Source organism: Adiantum capillus-veneris, chromosome 26 (assembly GCF_014529385.1).
Source record: "Adiantum capillus-veneris isolate H3 chromosome 26, ASM1452938v2, whole genome shotgun sequence".
Taxonomy (NCBI): Eukaryota; Viridiplantae; Streptophyta; class Polypodiopsida; order Polypodiales; family Pteridaceae; genus Adiantum; species Adiantum capillus-veneris.
The window spans coordinates 96,735,466-96,742,268 of NC_140956.1; positions in this window are offsets into that span (position 1 = coordinate 96,735,466).

Below are 6,803 nucleotides of genomic sequence, written 5' to 3' on the forward strand. Positions count from 1 at the left end.
AGGAGACTTCAACGTGAACGCCAATCTAGAAAATATTCATTACGCATATCTCACCGATTTCATGAATACTAACAACTTAACACAAATAATCACACAACCAACAACGATACACCATTCAATATTAGACCATATTTGGATTACAAGAAATATTACAAGATTTACATCTGGAACAAACTATTGTTATTGGTCAGATCATTCCATAACTTACATAACTCTACCCAAAACGTAAAAAGGAAACTGAAATGACGAAAATCTATGTCCATAAAAAGAGCTTATTAAAGAAATGAAATTTTAGATATCTATCTTGAAGAGAAGATTGAAAAGATAAATTGATGAAGCTCCATAACAAATTCAAATTTATGTTACGAATCAACACTATCATAAAAAGAACTTTTTCGATCTTCACCTGATTTATGGCAGACCTCGGTGAAGCGTGCCTTCACTTCTCGGCTTGTTTTGTAATGCAATCCGCTACGCGGTTAGATAGATGCGTAGTAAGTCTGTGCTTACCCTTGTGCGAGTTCGAGATCTCTCTTCTTTGCCTTTTTATGAGGTAAAGGGTAATATCATGACCTTCAGAGGTAAGCAAGGGAATCCTAAGGAATCTATGTGATAAATGAATAAACTAGAGGATGAGCCAGTATGAGTAGTAGCCAGTAAGGGGTACCAGTTGGAGGAAAATCGAAAAATGACCCTATTAGTTGAATGGAAGCCTGAAGCGTTAACGGAGAGAGGGAAAAGGGAAGACCAGGTAGGGGCGTCCTTGCCCTTTTTGATCTATCTCTCTCTCTCTTCTTCTTCTTTGTCTCTCAGCCTGGCAAAGCGGTAGGGGGTACCAGCTGGAGGAAAATCGAACTAGAGTGCTTCGTTAGATCTGTTCGGAGCGAATTAAGATTGAACAAAATATTGGAAACTATATATGCCATTTCAATACTTCTCAAGTGAAAAATTTTACGAAAGGATGAGAGAGAGAGAGAGAGAGGCTACCGATTGTCGTGGTTCAGAGGTGTACCTCGCAAGAATGAGATAACGATCGTAGTGCCTCAGAGGGGTACCTTGTAGGAAACCACGAGTAGGGTTAGAGGTTTGTCAAGCTCAATGTTCATAATCATACAAGTTGTCAATGTTATTAATTGTTTGTTGTTCCATTTTTATGTTAAAAAAAAACAAAACATGCAAGTTTCCTTGCATGGGGGAGTTTGCACAGTCCTCCCCAATTTTTATAATACGAGGGAACGTTCCATTCCCACGACAGCGTGCAATTTTCAGTGTGTTCATTAACTGCGTTCGTAGTGTCAAAAATGTCAAAAATCACAGAATGATAATGCTTACTCACCGCGCGATTGAATGTCTGTGGTCGATGCACCTTGCATCAACGATGTTGGGCATCTTCTGCTCTTAACCTGCTGCAAGAGATGACATCCCATGGAGGATGAAAAAGATAGGCTCTTGTGACTATTTGGGTGGAGGAACTTTAGGAAGAAGCGGGTCTTTGTATATGGATAAGATAGCCCAAAGCCTCCTTGCTAGAGCCATGTATCTCATATTCAACAATGAACGCACTATGAAGGTGACATTTTGCATAGAAAGCTCATCGGTTTTGTCCTTTAATACGGACACCGCATCTGGCATACACATGGATCAAAGCATTTCCTGAATGTTTCTGCAACAGCCCTTGACCTGCAACCACAACATCAAGTCTTTCACCCATTCAAAGATCTTGTATAAGGCCAGAAGCCTTCCAGGTAGGTGATTGCGATTAGAGATAGAACATCCCTTCGCATCTGTAAAAAGGCAGTGCCAAGCACAACATCTTTTTCCAAGAGCCTCTCACTACAATATAATTGTGAATTTTTTTGATAGTATCACTGTGGAAAATCATACAAGCATGAATTCTTTTTTCAACAGCCCTTGACTGAAAATATCATCAATAATTCCTTTGCCCATATCAGCGTCTTGCGTAATGCGACATGCCTTCAAGATGCATTTAGTGCGTTCCAAGAGATGACATTCCGAATAGAAAGCTCCTCAAGCAATCTTTGGTGCTTTCCCAAGAACAACACATTTCGCATACGTGATCATTACTCCTACGTAGTGCCACATGCTTTCAAGATGCAAGCATAAGTGATTACATCAGGAGAAATGTCCTCGCTTTGCATCTTGAAAATGGCCAGCCAGCCAGAGCTCCAAGGTCCTTTCACTCTTGGGCATATCCCACAATCAGATGCACTTGAAGACACGACATTTAGGACATCAAGGCAGTGTCACATGCCTTCAAGACGAAAGCGTAGGTGATTGCATTTGGAGAGGTGCCCTCACTTTGCTTCTGTTAGAAACAGCCCCGGGCTCCATGGCGTCCCACATTTGGCATACATGTTGACCAAGGGCAACACAACACATATGAGCCAAAGAATTGGCAAGCACAACATGTTTCCAAGAGCCGTTGAGCAACAATCCATGCAATGAGAACATTGAGACAGACAATTGTTGTGGGGAATCGCTCTTGTGTTTCATCCCAACAGAAACACTTCTGAGCTTCCTCGGTTAACCCTTGCTGGGCATATCCTCTTATAAGAGCACTCCAAGAGACTTGTCACCTCATTTAGTGAGAAACCTCACTTCGTGTCTAATTAAAATAGCTTAGAGCTTCCTTGCATCAGCATCTTGTGTAGAGAGACATGCATTCAAGATGCATGCGTAGGTGATTGCAACTGGGGAGACGCCCTCACTTCGTATCTGCGAAAAGCAGATAAGAGCTTTCTGGCTCCGCCCCTATCTTGAAAATCTTCCAAACAATGCATTCAAGAGTCCACACTCTGGACAAGAAGCTCTTCGAGCACTTGCATAGAGCCACATGCCTTCAAGATGTAAGCATAGCCTTCAAGTCGAAAGTATAGGTGACTGAATTTGGAGAGATACAGTTGCTTTGCATCAACTAATAATAGCTTAGAGGCTTTTGCCCTGCTTTTTGTGCACAGTCTGCAATCAGTGTATTCGAAGAGGCAACATTTCGGACATGAAGCTCCTTAAGCACTTTTTGGTGCTTTCTCAAGTACACCACATCTCGCATACATGATCATTGCTTCTATGTAGTGCCACATGCTTTCAAGATGCAAGCATAAGTGATTACATCAGGAGAAATGTCCTTGCTTTGCATTATGAAAACAGCCAGCAAGAGCTTCCTGGTAGAGATGACATTCCAGAAATCAAGACAGTGCCACATGCCTTCAAGAAAAAGCATAGGTGATTGCATCTAGAGAGATGCCCTCGCTTTGCATCTATTGGAAACAGCCCAGCCCAAGGCTCCGTGGCCCTGCCACATTTGGCATACATGTTGACCAAGGCAGTGCCAAGCATTACGTTTTGTAAAAAGGAACCACAATATTGATCAAACCACCGCCAAGCATGACATTGTACCGATAACAGCCCCCGACTAGCAATCACATTGTGGATTATGATACCCTTGCAATAGGCATATTGGGAATATCTTGCAACCAACATGTTGCACCCCGACTAGCAATCACATCGTGGATTATGATACCCTTGCGATAGGCATATCTGAGCTTTCTGACCCTGCTCCTGTTGCATGTATCCATGCACTCCAAGAGACCTCCTTACACACGTTTTGTGCTTCCTGTAATCACCACATCTCGCATACATGTCATCAGCCACATGCCTTCAAGATGCACACATAGAGAATTGCCCTTGCTTCACACCTATTGAAAACAGCCAGAGCTTCCATGCCCAACCCTTGTCGGGCATATCCTGCAATCAGTGTGTTCCAAAAGACGACATCCCACAGCAACATATGTGATTGCATCTAGAGAGAGGCCCTCGCTTTGCATCTGCTGAAAACAACCGAAATCTTTCTGGCCATGCTCTCGTCGCGCGTATCCTGCATTTGTTCAAAATAGTCGAGGGCTCCTGCCCATTTCTGCTTGTCGCAAATTGTGACATGCCTTCAAGATGCTGCATCCATAGAGATGCGCTCGCTTCATGTGGAGAGATGGTCGCTTCTCGTCAGCTAAAAATAGTCAAGAGCTTCCTTGCACCGCTGATCATGATGTGCGGCACATCCCACAATCAGTGCGTTTGAAGAGGCGGCGTTCCGCATAGGAAGCTCCTCGAGTGCTTTTCGTGCGTTCTGAAGATCACCATATGTGACGTACACATAGTCCCAAGCAAAGACAAGCACTTCTTTCTTGTATTGCTCATTGGCCTTGCTCTTCTTGCGCACATCCCACATTGAGTGCATTCAAGGAGTCCACACTGTAGATAGAAAGATGAAAACAGCCTAGAGCTTTCCGAGCTTCATCACCTGCCCTTGCTAGCTGAATATAAAAGAACTCCAAGGACTTTGATGGGTGAGAAGCCGTCACTTTTCTGAAGCGCAACACACGTGTCATACTTATCGACCAAGATTGTGCCAAGCGCGACATCTTTTTTCAACAGCCTCTGAACAACAATAAAAAGCTGATTTTTTTGTGCCCATATCAGCCCCTTGCATAGAGACATATGCCTACAATGTGGACACGTAGGTGATACAATATGGAGAGAGACCCACATCGGCATCTTGTGTACATACATATGCGTTCAAGATGCACGCGTATGTGATTGCATCTGGAAAGAGGTCCTCGCTTCAGATCCGCTAGAAACATCTGAGAGCTTTCTATCCGTTCTCGTGTTTTGCGTATCTTGCAATGAATGCACTCCAAGAGACGGCATCAGGGATATGAAGCTCCTCGGGCAGGTTTTGTGCTTTCTGAAGTGCACCACATTGAACATACGTATTGACCAAGGCATTGCTAAGAACGACAATTTCTTGGAACATTCCTTGCTAAAGTGTCACATTTGGCATGCATATCGACCAAGATAGTGCCTAGAACGCCATCTCTTTTTGAGAGCAATTTGCATAGAGACACATGCTTGCAAGATGCACACGTAGGTGATAGCGTCTGGAGAAAGGTTGGAGAAAGGCCCTCGCTTTGCATGTGCTAAAAAAAGCACACGTAGGTGATAGCGTATGGAGGAAGGTTGGAGAAAGGCCCTCGCTTTGCATGTGCTAAAAAAAGCCCAGACCTTGCTGGCCCGGCCATTGTTGGGCATACCCTGCAATCAGTGCGTTCCAAAAGACCACATCCCGCACAGGAGCACCACATCTGGCATACATATCAACCAAGGCATTGCCAAGCATGGCAATTGTTTACAACAACCCCTTACTAACAATCGACCAAGCCATTGCCAAGCACAACAATTTTATGAAAAAGCCATACTGAAAGTGTCCCACATTTGGCGTACGTGTCAACAAAGGCAGTGCCAAACACGCCATCTCTTTTAGAGAGACTCTTGCATAGAGCCTCTTGCATCTCTTTTAGAGAGCCTCTTGCATAGAGCCACATGCTTGCAAGATGCGCATGTAGGTGATAGCATCTGGAAAAGGCCCTCGCTTCGCAAATGTTGAAAATAGCCCATAGCTTCCTGTGTCGGGCATATCTTGCAATCAATGCATTTCAAAAGACAACATTCCGCACAAGAGCATCACATTTGGCGTACATATCAAAACGAAGGCATTGCCAGGCACAACGGTGTTTTGTAGCAACCCATGACCAAGAACATCAGAATGAATTTTTAAGCCCATATGAGCATCTTGCGTATAGACACATGCGTTGTAGATGAACGTGTATGTGATTGCATTTGGAGAGAGGCCCTCGCTTTGGATCCGATGAGAACAGCCGAGAGCTTTCTATCCCACATTTGGCATACATATCGATCGAGGCATTGCCAAGCACGCCATATCTTTTCTAGATCAATTTGCATAGAGCCACATGCCTGCAAGATGCACACGTAGGTGATAGCATCTAGAGAAAGGCCCTCGCTTTGCACCTGCTGAAAACAGCCCAGAGCTTGCCAGCCTGGTTGTTGTTGGGCATATCCTGCAATCTGTACGTTCCAAAAGACGGCATTCCACACAGGAGCACCACATCTAGCATAGATATCGGCCAAGGCATTGCCAAGCATGGCAGTTTTTTTCAACAGCCCCTTACTACCAATATCGGAGTGAATTTTTAAGCCCACCACAACGTGTAGTGTGCCTTGAAGATGCATGCTTATGTGATTGCATCTAGAGAGAGGCCCTCGCTCTGCATCCGCTGAAAACAGTTGAGAGCTTTCCGGCCCTGCTCTGTTGCGCGTATCCAGCAATCAATGCACTCCAAGAGCTTCAGTGTTTAGAGAGAGGCCCTCGCTCTACATCCGCTGAAAACAATTGAGAGCTTTCCGGCCCTGCTCTGTTGTGCGTATCCAACAATCAATGCACTCCAAGAGCTTCAGTGCTGGGCTTTTGACGGCGTAGTTTTTTTTAGAGCTTAGCGGTGGGCTTTTGACGGCGTAGTTTTTTTTAGAGCTTTTAAGAGCCAGAGCCACGTGAGCTAATGGCAGGCCACAGATTGGGAAATGCCCACTACGCTAACGAAGTAAAAATGGGCCCTATTAGTTGAATGGAAGCCTGAAGGGTTAACGGGAATGGAAGCCTGAAGGGTTAACGGGAACAGGGAAAAGGGAAGACCAAGTAGGGGCGCCCTTGCCCTTTTTGATCTCTCTCTCTCTCTCTTCTTCTTCTTTGTCTCTCAGCCTGGCAAAGCGGTAGACCTCTCTCTCTCTCTCTCTCTCTCTCTCTCTCTCTCTCTCTCTCTCTCTCTCTCTCTCTCTCTCTCTCTCTCCGTCTGCACGAGGCAAGGCCCACCCTTCAGGGCGCCAGTTTGCTGGCTCTATCCATGGCCCATAGGGCGCCTCTTTGTTTAGAT